The sequence below is a fragment of the Lolium rigidum genome, chromosome 7, assembly GCF_022539505.1.
Source record: "Lolium rigidum isolate FL_2022 chromosome 7, APGP_CSIRO_Lrig_0.1, whole genome shotgun sequence".
Classification (NCBI taxonomy): Eukaryota; Viridiplantae; Streptophyta; class Magnoliopsida; order Poales; family Poaceae; genus Lolium; species Lolium rigidum.
This window is the reverse complement of record NC_061514.1, coordinates 71,045,257-71,060,322: the sequence shown is the minus strand read 5'-3', so window position 1 is coordinate 71,060,322 and position 15,066 is coordinate 71,045,257. Positions and strand designations below refer to the sequence as shown.

The 15,066-nt window shown below is 57.7% G+C and overlaps 1 long non-coding RNA gene across 1 annotated transcript; it reads left to right on the top strand.

Moving 5' to 3' along the window:
* The first annotated feature begins 4,089 nt into the window (after positions 1-4,089).
* LOC124677556 lies at positions 4,090-4,986 on the top strand. The gene is made up of 2 exons (XR_006994097.1): positions 4,090-4,480; positions 4,585-4,986. It is a non-coding gene; the product is annotated as an uncharacterized LOC124677556 (long non-coding RNA).
* The last annotated feature ends 10,080 nt before the right edge of the window (positions 4,987-15,066 follow it).

The following is a 15,066-nucleotide window of genomic DNA, read 5'->3' as shown; positions in this document are numbered from 1 at the left end:
CGCGCGTCACGCGAGCCATTGCGGGGGGATTTTGAGCGCGAGCTAGATCTCCAGCCACCGCCTCCGCCTCCACCTCCGCCTCCACCGCTAGGTGGTGGGGAGGGAGATCTGCGAGGGGGCCGATGCGACCTCTTGCTTCCGCCTTCTGATTCTCCTCGCCCTTCACGATGCTGACTCCGGCTTCGGTGGCTGCCTTCACCATGGTGCTGGCTGCCTTCGTCGTTCCGGCTTCTGCGAGGTTCCGGGTCGCGCTCCTCGTGTCGGCTCCGACGGGGTTCCGGCGTTCGCTCTCTGTTCCTGTTCCTCATAGGGACCACGTTGTCGCGAATGTTGATTCCACCAGACCCATGGGGTCTGGTGTTTCCGGCTGGACTACGGCGGCGAGGAGGTGGAGGACGCGGGTATCCGTTGGGCGGAGGTGACGGATTCCGGTACTTGTCCATGCCAGTGTACTTCGCATCCTTTCCCTTCCTTGGGTCTGACGAAGGTGTCTTTGATGGCACAGGGATTGGATTTGGGTGTTCTCTGGTTCTCCTCCTGCGCTCCGAAGATCCGGTGCGAGATTCATCATCGCGGTGCTTGCTTCTGGAGGCGTCCTTTTGCGCAGTGGAAATGCATAACTCTGGGTTAGATTCCAACTTGCGCGAAGTGTCTGCCTTGCTCTGTTGCTGCACCGCTGAAGCGACGAGCGTGCGGAGATGGTTGATGTCGATTTCCTCATTCTTCTTGTTCAGAAGCTCTGCAGCCTTATGCATGTTCTTCTTCGGAGTTGTGAGCGGCTGCAGGTTGGAGGAGGTTGCGAAGGTGATCTTACGGGGGCCAATGGCTTCCCGTCGGATCCTATCAGCTTCCTTTATTTTGGCCTCCCAATGTTCTCAGAGTTTTTTGGCCTTCTGCAAGGAGTTAACGGCTTCACGTTCTCTTTTGAGAAAGTTATCCATTACTTCTTGAGCTTCTTGTCTTTCCTCCAACATCGCAGCTGCGGTGGTGGAGATTTTCTTGGCGGTAGGCAGCATCTCCCTTCTTGTTGCTTCTAGAGCTACTGGATCTGCGGCTTCCTCCGGAGTTATAGTCTTGTTAAGGATTTCTGTGTGAACTAGGGCCCCAATGCCTGCTTGCTCCACGAGCTCTTCCGGAGTCAGGTAATCCTTATCCCCAGAAAAGTTGTCTTCTTCGGATTCCGACGCAGCGCGGCGACGAGGTCGCGATGGCGGAGTATTCGAATTGGACGCTATCGGGAGGGCTGCTGCAACGGGGGCTTCTTCGTCAGCGTCTTCGCCTAACCTAGTTATGGTCGCTAGGACCTGCTTAGGTGGGGCAGAATCCGCCTCAGCTTCCTTGTCGCCTTCTAGCTCCTTCAAAGCTTGGTCGAATTCCTCCGTGTTCATGGATGAAGCATAGTCGGAAGTCGGGCTGAGGTTGCCCAGGATTGATTCTTCTACATCTCCGGCCTCCTCTTTTTGATCCGGTGCGCTGGTATCTCCGGCAGCCTCCTGCTGTTCCGGGGCGTCGCCGGTTCCGGCAGCCTCAACCTGCATGGGTCATGCGTCCTCCGGAGGAGCGGTTCCAGCGGTATGTGCGAGGAAGTGCACGAAGTGACACCTTTGCTTCTATAACACCTGGGAGACCCAGGCGGATCGGTATTGGTCTTCCGCTGTTGTTTCCTGCTCAGGGGCGGATTCGGTGGGTTTTCAATTTTCCAGATCTAAGGCGGAATCTTCACTAGGAAGCTCTAGCATCTCAGATCGGATCTTCGCGACTGCGTCCTGCTCAGCGGCGGTCGCGTCAGCGTTACTTACCAGGGCGTTTCCGTCGGAATCGACGGTTTCACCGATGAAGACGTGTATGCCGCCAATCGGGACGATGGAGAGCTTGACGGGGTTGGTCCTAGCCGGAATCCAGCATTCGTCCTGGGGGACGATCGGGAAGTTCCCGGCGTAAAGGACGCGCCCCACAGCGATGGATTCGTCGTAGCTTCCCATGGCGGAACCCTCCCGGTTCCGGCCTCCAGACGCCGCTGGCCCCACGGTGGGCGCCAACTGGCGTTGCCTATTCGACGGTACTCCAGAGGAGGGATCCTCATGGAGGGGAGAAGAAGTAGGGGTCATAGGGCGGAGAGTCCTCGGGACGGTGGTACGCGATTTACCCAGCTTCGGAACACCCGCTCGAAGACAGGGCCTACTGCTACTTGTCTGGAATTATCTGGGCGCTTTCGCGTTGTTACAATGAGTTGTGGTTGTGCCTCTAGGGCTCCCGGGATCCGGCTTATAAAGGCGCACGGATCTAGGGTTTACATGGAGAGTCCTAGCCGGAATACAAGTTACCTAACTATGGTACAATATCTTGCCGTGTACGTCAATGATCCGCCTTCCATCAAGGAAGTGCTGGAGCCAGATACTTCATGGGCCTTCACAGATCCGGCCTCCTTCGTAGGTCGGTTGGGATCCGGCTCCTCGTTCCTGGGCTGGACTTCATCCTTCAGGATCTACAGCAACTGGGCCGCCCGATGGGCCACATGCCACATCACCATCTGTGGGCCACCCGGGCTTGCCGGATCTAGGCCATGCCGTTGATATACCCATAAAGTATACCCACAACACCAAGGACCAAGAAGTCCAAGGGGAAGAGCTACTGCTTCCCCCACGACGCCGGACCAAGCGGTTCGTCCCCGGCGCCGGCGTTCGTTCTCTGGCGGAGCAACTCAGCGGCGATTCTCTTTTGCGGTGCAGAGCGAGGACCTGATCGCGATTTTCAAATCTTTTTTAGGGTCTTCTCTTTAATAGTTTGGTCCTTATCCAGAAATCCCCTGAACTGTAGGGGTTTTTCTGCATTTTGTACCCACCGCCTGTTTAATACTAGCAGCTTCTAGGGTCTTTGGACCCTACCTTGTTAAAAAAAAGATATCTCTTTCTGAGGGCATCTCCAACGGTGCGACGGAAATGGACGCTGAGCGACCGTTTGCGTCCGCCGGGCCGAAAAATGCGTCTGGCACCACCTCCAGCGGGGCGACGCAAAGTGACCGGGCCATCCGCGGCGACGCAAACCTGGTCCAAATATGCGCCTCAGATGTGTCTCTGCGGACGCTCAAAGTGTCCGCTCGCGTCTAGCGAACGTTTCATCTGGCCCGCCTGGCAGTGACCCAACATCGATGTGTCTTCTCAACGGTGCCAGTACTGGCGCCGAGGCGTCGCTTCGGCAGTCTGCGGCCGCATAAATGGCGATGCCTCGCGTGGCGCGCGACCATGGCCTACCTCTGCGCACGAAGTAATGGCGATTCCACGCGTGTCGCGGCCGTCGCCATGCCTCCGATCTATATAAACAGGGGCGTGAGCATCTCATCTCCTCCCCACAAAACCCTAGCCGCCGCACAACCTCCACCGTAGCGCCGCGGCCGCTCAGCCTCCACCGGAGCTACCATGAGCAGCGCCGGCCGCGCCAGGCTGCCGCGCCTCCACCTCCACCTCCCACCCCACCTTCCCCGGCCTCGAGGTTCGACGAGGAGTTCGACAACGACGACAACACCGACGTGCTCGACCCGGTCAGGGACGCCGAGGCCCTGGATGAAGCGGAGAAGGAAACAGAGGAGCGGGCGACCCATGCGGCGGTCGACGCCGAGATGGAACAGCGCAGGGTGGCGGCCGCCGCAGCCGCAGAGGACTCCGAATCCGACATATCATGGTGTTCCGATGACCCTGATGCGCCCACCCCGAAGGAGTGGGCGGCGGAGGAGAGGACTATAGTCGAGTCCTTCGAGACGCTCAAGGACGACGACGCCAACGCGAGGCTACAACAGTGCCTGCTAGAGGACGCGACGGCGCACCGAGCCCTTGCGGCCGCACGGGAGGCGGCGGAGAAGCAGGCGAGGGAGCGACGCAACGACGGGGCCGACCCGTCAGACAGCAAGTAGTCTAGGCTTCTAGAACTACTTCGTATAGTTTAAATGTACTACTTTCTATGCTTTTAAATATGTTGCAAATTTAAAAATGGATCGTTCCGATGGGAGCACACTCATACGCAAACGGACATGCGGATAAAATATGTCGACGAGGCGACGCAAACGGACGCTCGCCGTTCACTTTTGGCATCCCATATGTGTCGCCCCGAGATGCCATGATTCCCATATCCCCACTCCTTCCACCTCTGGCTAGGGTTCGATCTCGTGCAGGAGGTTGGTGGAGAGAGGGACTCGCGCGGGAGGTTGCCGAGCTCGTCCGCGGAGTGTGAGGCACGCCGGAAGACGGTGAGCTCGTCGGTGGAGAACAAGCCGCGCGCGGGAGGGCGGGAGTTCGTCGGCGGTGAGTGAGGCACACTCGAGCTTGTCGACGCGGAGCAACCAGCGCATGAGTGCGGGGAGATCGGCGATGAAGTGGGAGGATCGCTAGAGGGCATCAAGGTTGGGGACGGAGGGCAAGGTGGTGAAGAGCTCGGGGGCGGTAGATCAGAGACGGTGAGCAAATCTCACAAATCCTGAGGTCTTGAGGTAATTCCCTATGAATAAATCCCTCATATTGACCGATTTTATCAAGTATAATTGTGAATCCTTCTCCATTTAGGTGGATTTTCAGTGTTAATTTTCATCTGTAGCTCTGTACACTTGATTCCCCTCGAGGTATTTGTATTTCACCTCCCAAGGAAAGGAGCAATTCTGGCGTGTGGACATTCTCCGCCATGGCAGTAATCTAAAGCTTGAGATGGTCTTGTTTGTGCCTCAAGACACCGTATGTATTTCTACCTGACATCTTCTTGTCTGTCTCAATGATTGAGCCAAGGCTGCCGGCCCTCGCCATGTGAGGTCGAAGAATGACATGTATATGTCAAAATCGAGCGTTTGCTCTATATTATCGTGTAGAATACCAACTGCAGACTGGACGTATGTTAATCACTACCAGCAACATGTTAGTTCAGTTTAATTACCGTTTTTTTCCTGATGTGCCACTTTATTTCGATTCATAGCACTTTGCATGACTAAGGACAAATTGTATGTTTGGTTGAATGTTTTCATGGCATGTCAGTGTGCATCACTTCACACCTTAAAATTTCCTTGGCGAGCTCGTGCTTCTCCAACACATTATTGCAAGTAGTGGTGGCGCAGGGGATGTTTTATTCAGACCAACATACATGCACTGCCATGTGAACTGCGCAAAATAGATAGGAGCACATGTAAATCCTGCATTTTTTTTTTTGCTTCTACGGTCTAAAGTAATTATGCCGCTGCGTAAGCTGTTATTGTGTTAGTACTAAATGGATGCAAGTTAATATTGAACAAGTATAGAAAAAAAATGTCCATGAAAACGACCAAAATCAAATATCCAACATAGTTCGGTGAATTTGACCAGTTTTGCTAATATTTGGCTTATTTTTACAAATAAACGTTACAGTTCAACAAAACAAGACAAGTTTTTAAACAAATCAAATGAAAACTAGTTGGTGTTGCCTCGAAGCGTTCATATGTGCTCCACCAGATCATCCTGCAGCTGTTGATGCATTGTGGAGTCTCGAATCTCCTGACACATAGCTATGAATGCAGCCCACGATGCCGGCACCTGGTGGTTAGGCTGTGCAAGAGGACCCTCTCTGTCATATGGTGCAGCTTGCTCGCTCGGAGGAACCAGATACTTCCACTCATTCTCGATAATCGTGTTGTGTAAGGACACACAACATGTCGTTGTGGTGAACAGACAGATGCTATGGGATGGCTTATCTTGGGGCCGAATGGACGCTAGAGGATTCAGGGGAGGGTTTTTGGTATGGATGGAGAGGTTTTCGGATGGATTTCTCAAGAACTTGGCCTTGACCGAAGGTAGAAGATGATGAACTCAAGAGCAAAGACAGCACTAGATCTCTCTATTTCTTGGTCATAAGAGCTTACAGGTTTCTGTGTACAGCGTAACACATTGGACGTACTCCGTTACCTTCTTCGCGCAAGGGTGTGCCCCCTCTCCTTATATAGGGGAGAGAGTGGCTGACAGGGGAAGAAACCCTAAGAAACCCTAATGAGATCTTTGACTAGACACACTACTTTACAAAGTTACTTTAGCTACCGGTGATGCCGGTACGCCTTTAATCAGAAGCTGTGACATCCTCCGGCACCTTTTACGTCATCCTTTGCCTTTAGCGTCCTGGCTTCGATTAAAGCTGAAGTGCTTCACTCATCTTTGTCTTCTAGCTCTGGAGAGCATCTTTGACCAGTCTTGCCGACGTGCTACGGTGTAGCCTCGTTCCGTATTCCGGTAGGTTCTTAGCTAGTTCCGGTATCCCCTCCTGGGATACCGGTATGATTCTCTGAATCAACCTTCGTTATCCGGAACAACACTTAAACCGGTACTTTGATGGCTTAAACCATCCGGTTTTGGCATGCCTTTGGCATACCGGGGGTCATCCCCCGACATTAGTCCCCGAAGCTGGTATAGTTCGGTGGATCCTATCCAACAGACCATGCCAGGTTCTCTTTTCTCAAGGTACCGGTTTAACCCTTCCGGAAACTGGATCGAACTCTTCGGCGTTTTTTCCGAACTTTTGTCCTCGTACCGATTTTCTCCGGTATCTCTGTCATTAAACCTCTCCTCGACGAAGTCGAGAATATCTCGGGTACCGCGCCTATCAGTGACATGCGCACTGTGCCTGGCGCGCGACGCTGTCGCGTGGTCACTTCGGCTCGTCTTCCGCGCCAACATTTATGTCGCCGCACCGGATCCGCGCGCTGCCGTTCCGGATCCGTGTGGCCTCCCTGTGTCCTCGTCTTTTTGGCGCGTGTATCCGCATGCCACGTGGCGGCCCACGAACCGAACCGCCGCGGCCCAGCGGTTGCCGGCCCACTTTTCCTTCTTCCTATATAACTGCGGTGCGGTTCCACTTCGTCTTCTTCTCCGCATTCGCCCCCTTTCCTGCGCACAGAGCTCTTCGCCCCCTTGCGCTCCCATCGCCGCCGGTCGCCGCCAGAGCACTGCTCCCGACGAACCAGCGACGTTGCTCCCGTTGCGCCGAGACTTTCCGCCGCACAGACAGCCACCGACGCTCCTTTGCCGCCGCCGCATCGAGCTTCCTTCGGTGGCCTCCGCCCCTCTTCGTCGCCGGCCTTCGTCGACGGCTGCGAGCTCACTGCGCCTCCGGCGACCATCTTCTTCACGTCTTCCGCAGCCTCAGGTGAGCCCCAATGCCTGTTTGCCCTCTTCTTTTTCGCTTTCCAGTTCTTGGGCCGGTAGTGTATTTACTTCTTCCTTTTCCTTTGCTTTTCCTCTTACTCGTAGATCTTCGCGCAAGGCTAGACTTTGGGGAATCAGTTTTTAGGTAGAGTCCGACATCTTTCGACTTGTATGTCTAGCGAAGACTATCTTTCCGAATCAGCCTCCAGTAGCCAGCAAAGCGAAGCTTCCGACGGGCTCTCGGCTGAACTAGCCCGGATGGAGACCTCGTCATCCGCTCCAGCGGTCGGTTCCGATAGAGGTCAAGAAGCTAGCAGCTCCGGCCGAGGTTCCGGAGTGGATCTATCCAGCATCACCCGCGGGGCCTAGAAAGGCTCAGACGTGGTGCAACAGGATATTGACTGGCTGTACCGCTCCCGAAGGATACCGGCACAAGTATCATGCCGGATTCCACGCGACGAGGTGGAACCCGATCCTGAACCTAGGGAGTTTGTTGTTTTTGTTTCTCACTTCGAGCGCGGCTTCGGCCTTCTGGCCTCTGACTTTTTTCGTGAATTTCTCGACTTCTACAAACTTCAACCCCATTATCTTCCTGGCAACGCCATCTTCTATCTTTGTTGCTACGTTTCTTTCATGGAGGCCTACATTGGCCTCCTTCCCACAAAAGAAGCATTTGCCCGCTTCTTCAACCTTCCGATCAACTCGGTCCAAGGTAGAGACATCCCTAAGCCCAAGCCTCCGGTGCGATGCGGCTCCTGCATCGTGGGTTCCCGCCAGGGGAGCCCCTTCTTCAAGTTCTCCGGCCTGGATTCCTGCCGGGCCTGGCAGGAGACCTTCTTCTATGTGAAGAACAAAGGTTCCTCTGATTTCATCAACCTGCCGGCCTACGATCCGGCTACACCAACGAGGACCAACTGGGGGTTCAATCCGGGAACCAATCATATTGAAACCAACCGGGTTGTTCGCTTCCTCGAGAAGCTCAAGAAGGAGACGAAGATCTGCTCTAACGATATCATCCGCGTGTTTATCTCACGCCGGGTGCTTCCCCTCCAGCGCCGGGCTCACAAGATGAGCCAGATGATCGGCCCCCGCGATCCCACCAAAATCACGGGCTTGCCCCTGAGCAAAGAGGACATAGCGCTCAAGGCCAGGCAAATTTGTAACACGGATATGCCTCTAGATTGGGAGTGGGGCTTTCTTCCTCTTTGTGCCAAGAATCCCCCAACTGCTGAAGTAGGAACTTAAGCAATCCGGATTGTGTTTCCGGTATACTTTTAATGTGTGACTAACTATCTTTTTCTTCTTCAGGCTCGCGATCGGTTTCCTCGGATCGACGCTGAAGCCCGAGCCCCTTGCGAGAGGCGTTACTTGGACGAAGTAGATCCGGACCCTTACGTGGTCTGGACCAAGAACAAGATGGGTCGCACCCACACCCCTCGCCCCGGTAACTTTTCAACTGGAACTTCCGGTTCCGATGATGAGGTTACCATACGTGAGGTATTTTGTTCTTTCGCTTTCTCATGTATCATCTTTCTGTAGATGCTCCCTCAGCCAGCTACATGGCATGATGGCGACAGAGACACCTCTTCTCCATACCGCTGACTCGGGAAGTCGGATGGGACAGGCCATGAGGCCTCAACGGCTACTGACGTCAACGCCTCGGGAAGGAGCGGAAGCCGGAGCCGGCCAAGACGGCCAATAGACCGTAGGGACTTCTATGTAAAGTGTCAGCGTCTATATAAGCTGCACTACCCCCTCTCGTGCAGGGGATGGATCATTCTCACTTCATTCTAGTCTTAGCGCTGCCCTGTGAGAGAGACCTTCATCTACCTTAGCCTCCCAGGGCAAGCCAGATACAGCTCAAGGAGCACCATTGTACTGTGTGATCACCATATACACTCATAGCAGGAGTAGAGGTGTTACCTCCACAGGAGGGCCTCGAACCTGGGTACGTCGACCGTGTCATTCGTCCCCATACCCGCATCCGGATACCGCCGTGAAACCATCTAGGAACCACCTTCTTTAGCCATCCTATGGCATATGCCGTGACGATACCACGACATTTGGCGCCCACCGTGGGGCCTTCAGCGTCCTCGGCCGGTGTCTTCATCCGGACGGGCCTCACCATCACCACCGGCGAGCGAGTCGCTTCAGGCTTGATCCGGAGATTCGGCTCCCTCGACCGCGTCGGCCGACAACGCTGGCTGCTTCGCCGACAGACCCTTCCCTGCCGGCGGCAGCGTCATCTCCTTCGGCGGCCACGACGTCTACGTCTCCACCGTCGCACCGCCGCGCTACCCGCGGCAGGTGCTGCGCTGCACAAGCCCTCCTCCAGGAGCCGGCACCAGCAGCGCTCTCGCCGACCCCTGCATCGTGCAAGTCATGGCAACCGGCGACGAGCAGCCCACCAAGTCCGCGCGCGTCCGCGGCCCCAACTTGGAGCGCAACGTTGACGGGCACGCGTCCGCCTCGGGCGCAAAGGCGCCACCACCACCATCCCGGCTGGAAGAAGTCCGGGTGAAGCTGAGCACCCCGCTCACGACTGGCAGCGACCCCACCACCGTCGAGGCGGATTTGGAGGCGCACCGCCAGCTCCTCCTCAAGCAGACCGAAGAACTGGCCGCTGCCAAGCGCCAGTGGGAAATCACCCACCTCGAGTACAACCGCGCCCACGGCCTCACTCCAGGTGGCGACAACCCCAGCCGAGCCGGCCAGATCCGCCGCAGAGGCCGCGACCTAGGCGCCGAGATCGACCGCGACGGCGCGGAAGCGCCGGCTCCGTCAACGGAGCTGCCCCTCTACAACACCCCCGACAAGAACATGCTCGCGGCCGAAGCCGCCGCAGAAGAGCTACACCGCCTCGAAGGCGAAGAGTTACGCCGCCAGGCTGAGCGGGTGACTGAGCTGCTGAAGGCTGCCAACCGGCAGTCGAAAGACCCCAGGTACGCCCACGCTCCCAGAGCTTCTCACGCTCGTGGTGCCGCAGGCAATGCCAGAGACGGCGCCAGGGACACGGCCGAGTCCACCTCCCCGGCACCATGCCGGCAGCGTGACTCCCGGGCTACGCATGCAAGCTCAAGCCGGACGAGCCGCCAGCCGAGCGGCAACAGCAGCCGCAGTCGGCCTCCACCAAGCCGGAACCAGGAGCAAGACTCCGAGCCCCGACGCCAACACCGGCCGGCTCTAGAGCCCGCCGGCACTCGCCAGCCGGCACGTTCCCGGCTGGGCCCCCGCATCGAGCCCACCGACGCCAGAGACCGCCTTGACCGGCTGGTCGAATCCCGCATCGCGGAGGAAGAGGGGCCAGCCGGCCCAAAGTGCTTCGGGCCCCGCATCGCCAACGAGCCAATGATTGACGGCTTCCAGCTCCCCCGCGACACCCCCAAGTACGACGGCACCGCCAAGCCGGAAGACTGGCTGCTGGATTACTCCACCGCAGTCGGCATCGCCAGGGGCAACCGCTGGGCGGTGCGGTATTCCCCCCTGATGCTAATCGGCTCCGCCCGCACCTGGCTCAACAACCTGCCAGCCGGCAGTATCAACGGCTGGCTTGATTTTGAGGAAGCCTTCATCAGCAACTTCACCGGCACCTACCGCCGGCCGGGTCGCCCCCAGCAGCTAGAGATGTGCAAGCAGGGCCCGGACGAGACGGATCGCGCGTACCTAACGCGCTGGTGCGAGATGCGCAACTCCTGCGAGGGCGTGCACGAGATCCAGGCCATTAGCTTCTTCATGGGCGGCTGCCGGCCCAATACCATGCTGTGGCACAAGCTGCGCCGCAGCGAGCCCAAGGCCATGGCCTCCCTCATGGCCATCGCCGACAAGTACGCGCTGGCTGAAGAAGCCAGCAAGGCGCCGGCTGAGGCATCGCCGGCTCCGTCCAAGCGGGACCACCACAAGTCGGCTGAGAACAAGCCGGCAGAGGGCGCCTCTCATGGCAGCCGGCGGGACAACTACCGCGACAAGCGGCACAGCGACCAGCTGGACCGCCGGTACGGTTCTGCCCATGTGGCAGCCGTGTCGGACCACGCGGCTAGCGGCAGCCGGCGCCAGAAGCAAGATCGGCCCTGGAAGCCGAAGTACACCTTCGAGCAGATGCTCGACTCGCCGTGCAAGTACCACAGCGGCAAGAACCCCTCCAACCACACCACCCGCGACTGCCACTTCATGAAGCGGCTGACAAGCGGCGAACCTCTCCCGCCTCCACCCCCGGCCCCTCCAGCCGGCGGGCCGGCTGGCCAAGCCGGCGCAGAGAACGCCAACCTCGAGCACCACGAGGCTAACCAAGTGCACCATGGCTGATACCTGGCCGAAGATGCTACCTACATCATCTTCACCTCCGAGCCCGTGGACAAGACGAGCCAGCAGAGCCGTTCCCTCGAGGTCAACGCGGTCATACCGCCGGTCCCCCAGCACTGAACCGGTCGAGCAGGCCATCACTTTTGATGGCCGCGACACACCGGCTGTCCTTCCGAAGCCGGGCAGCTACGCCATGGTCCTTGACCCCACCATTGGCACAACCCGGCGCAGCGTGCGCTTCTCGCGCGTCCTCATCGATGGGGGCAGCAGCATCAACATCCTCTACCGCGACACCGCCCGCAAGCTAGGCATCCAAGAAGCCGAGTTGCGTCCCACCCCCACCGTCTTCCATGGCATCGTGCCGGGCCACCGCTGCGCACCGATTGGCCGGATCACGCCGGAGGTGATGTTCGGGAAGCCGGATCACTTCCGCACCGAAAGGATCGAGTTCGAGGTGGTGGACCTCGTCAGTCCCTACCACGCGCTCCTGGGCAGGCCGGCCCTGACCAAGTTCATGGCGGTGCCCCATTATGGGTACCTGAAGATGAAGCTGCCTGGCCCTAAAGGGGTCATCACCATAGCCGACAACTATCGCCGCTCCATGGACTGCGCCACGCAGAGCTCCAAGATGGTCCAGACGCTGGTCATCGCCACCGAGAAGCAGCTCATCCACGACGCTGTCGCCTTGGCCAAGGCCGCGCAGACGGACATGCCGGCTGCAGGCAACCCGGCTGGGACGACTCACTTCCAGCCGGCCAACAACACCAAGAAGATCCTGCTGGACCCGGCGCAGCCGGACAAGTACGTCACCATCGGTGCCGGCTTGAACAACAAATAGGAAGGCGAGCTCACCAGCTTCCTCCGTGAGAATCGGGACATCTTCGCATGGACTCCAAGAGACATGCCGGGTGTGCCGAGGGAGTTGGCTGAGCACCACCTCCACGTCCGGCCTGAAGCCAAGCCGGTGAAGCAGCCTCTCGTGCGCTTTGCCGAAGAAAGAAGGAAGGCCATCGGTGAAGAAATCGCCCGGCCGCCGGCAGCCGGCTTCATCATGGAAGTGCCGCACCCGGACCGGTTGGCGAACCCGGTCCCGGTCTTGAAGAAGAACGGCTCCCGGCGCATGTGTATCGACTACACCAGCCTGAACAAGGCGTGCCCGAAGGACCCCTACCCCCTGCCGCGCATAGATCAAGTCATAGACTCGACTGCCGGCTGTGAACTGTTGTCTTTTCTAGACGCCTATTTAGGCTACCACCAGATTCCTTTGAATCCGGATGATCAAATAAAGACTTCGTTCATTACCCCGTATGGGGCTTATTGCTACACGACTACGCCGTTCGGCTTGAAAAATGCAGGCGCCACCTATCAAAGGTGCATGCAAAAATGCTTGCAGGATCAAATCGGCAGAAACGTTCACACATATGTTGATGATGTCGTTGTAAAGACCAAGGAGACGACTACCCTCCTTGATGACCCGAGAGAAACCTTCACCAATCTGCGAGGATTCCGGATGAAGCTCAACCCGGCCAAGTGCACGTTCGGCGTGCCATCCAGCCAACTCCTTGGCTACCTCGTCTCTCAGCGAGGGATCGAAGCCAACCCGGAGAAGATCAGTGCCCTGGAGAAGATGGAACTGCCGCAGTGCCTCAAGGACGTCCGTAAGTTCACCGGTTGCTCGGCCTCCTTGAGCCGCTTCGTCGCCCGGCCGGGGGAGAAGGCACTGCCCTTGTACCAGTTGCTGAAGAAGTCGGACAAATTCGTCTGGTCACCGCAGGCGGATGAAGCCTTCCGTGACTTGAAGCGCGTGCTCTCAACCGCGCCCATCCTCGCATCGCCGGCTTCAATGGAGCCGATTCTGCTTTACATCACTGCTACCAACCGGGTGGTTAGCGTTGTCCTGGTGGTGGAGCGCAAAGAAGCCGGCAGGGAGCAGCCGGTTCAGCGCCCAGTCTACTACCTCAGCGAGGTGCTTTCCCAGTCGAAGCAGAACTACCCCCACTACCAGAAGGTCACCTACGGCGTATACATGGCGGCCAAGAAGCTCAAACACTACTTCCAAGAGCACCCCATCAAGGTGGTTGCCACGGCACCCCTGGCGAAAATCATCGGTAGCAAAGATGCCAACGGCCGGGTTGCCAAGTGGGCTCTGGAGCTAGCCGCCCACACCATCCTCTACGAGGCACGCACGGCCATCAAGTCGCAGATCCTCGCGGACTTCTTCGTCGACTGGGCCGAAATGCGCACTCGCCGCCCGTGCTCGACTCCACACATTGGAAGCTGCACTTCGACGGCTCGAAGATGCGCAACGGCTTGGGAGCAGGCATCGTCATCACCTCTCCTAAGGGAGACCGGCTGGACTACGTCCTGCAGATCCACTTCGCCGCATCCAATAATGTGGCGGAGTACGTAGCGCTCATCCATGGGCTGAAGCTGGCCAAGGAGATAGGCGTGCGTCGCATACTCTGCTTTGGCGACTCCGACTTGGTTATACAGCAAGCATCTGGCGACTGGGACGCGAAGGACGCCAACATGGCCTCATACCGCTTCCACGTCCAGCAGCTATCCGGCTTCTTCGACGGCTGTGAATTCCACCACGTGCCACGAGCAAACAACGAGGCGGCTGACGCCCTATCCAAGATTGGCTCAACCCGGCAAGCTATTCCGCCAGGCGTTGCCCTGGCGCACCTCAAGAAGCCGTCCATCACACCGTCACCGGACTCGGATTCAATATTCGTGCCGGCTGACCCGGGGGCTGCTCAGCCGAACCCAGGTGCTTCATCGCCCAAGTCGGGGGCTTCAAAGCCAAACCCGCCGGCTTCCATGCCAAACCCGGGGGCTTCTCAGTCCAACCCGGGGGCTTCAAAGCCAAACTCGGGGGCTTCCAAGCCGAACCCGCCGGCTTCCAAGCCGAACCCGGCGACCACGCAGTCGAATCCGGAAGCTCCCACGCAGGAGGCCTTGTTGGTTAGCGTATTCGAGATAAGATGCGTACCTTCATGGGCACAAGAATTCCTCTCCTACCTCACCGACGGTGTGCTGCCTGAGGACAGAGTCCAGGCCAGGCAGATTGAGAGAAGGGCCAAGGCCTATACCATCATCAACCACCAGCCGTACAAACGCAGCGTAAGTGGGGTGTTCCAGCGGTGCGTCGAGCCGGTGATACGTCTCCAACGTATCTATAATTTCTGATGTTCCATGCTTGTTTTATGACAATACCGACATGTTTTGTTCACACTTTATGTCATTATTATGCGTTTTCCGGAACTAACCTATTGACGAGATGCCGAAAGGCCAGCTTGTCGTTTTCTCGCTCGTTTTTGGTTCCGTAAAGGCCGTTCGGGCAATATTCTCGAATTGGACGAAATCAACGCCAAACCTCCTATTTTTCCCTGAAGGCTCCGAACACCGAAGAAGAGTCGGAGAGGGGCCAGGGGGCCCCCACACCATAGGGCCGCGCGGGCTGGCCTCTGGCCGCGCCGGCCTAGGGTGGGGCCACCCTGCCAGCCCTCCGACTCCGTCTCTTCGCCTATATAAGCCCTTTCGACCTAACAACGCGATATCTCTTGACGAAACTCCGTAAAGACTCCGGGGCGCCGCCACATCGCGAAACTCCACCCGGGGGACA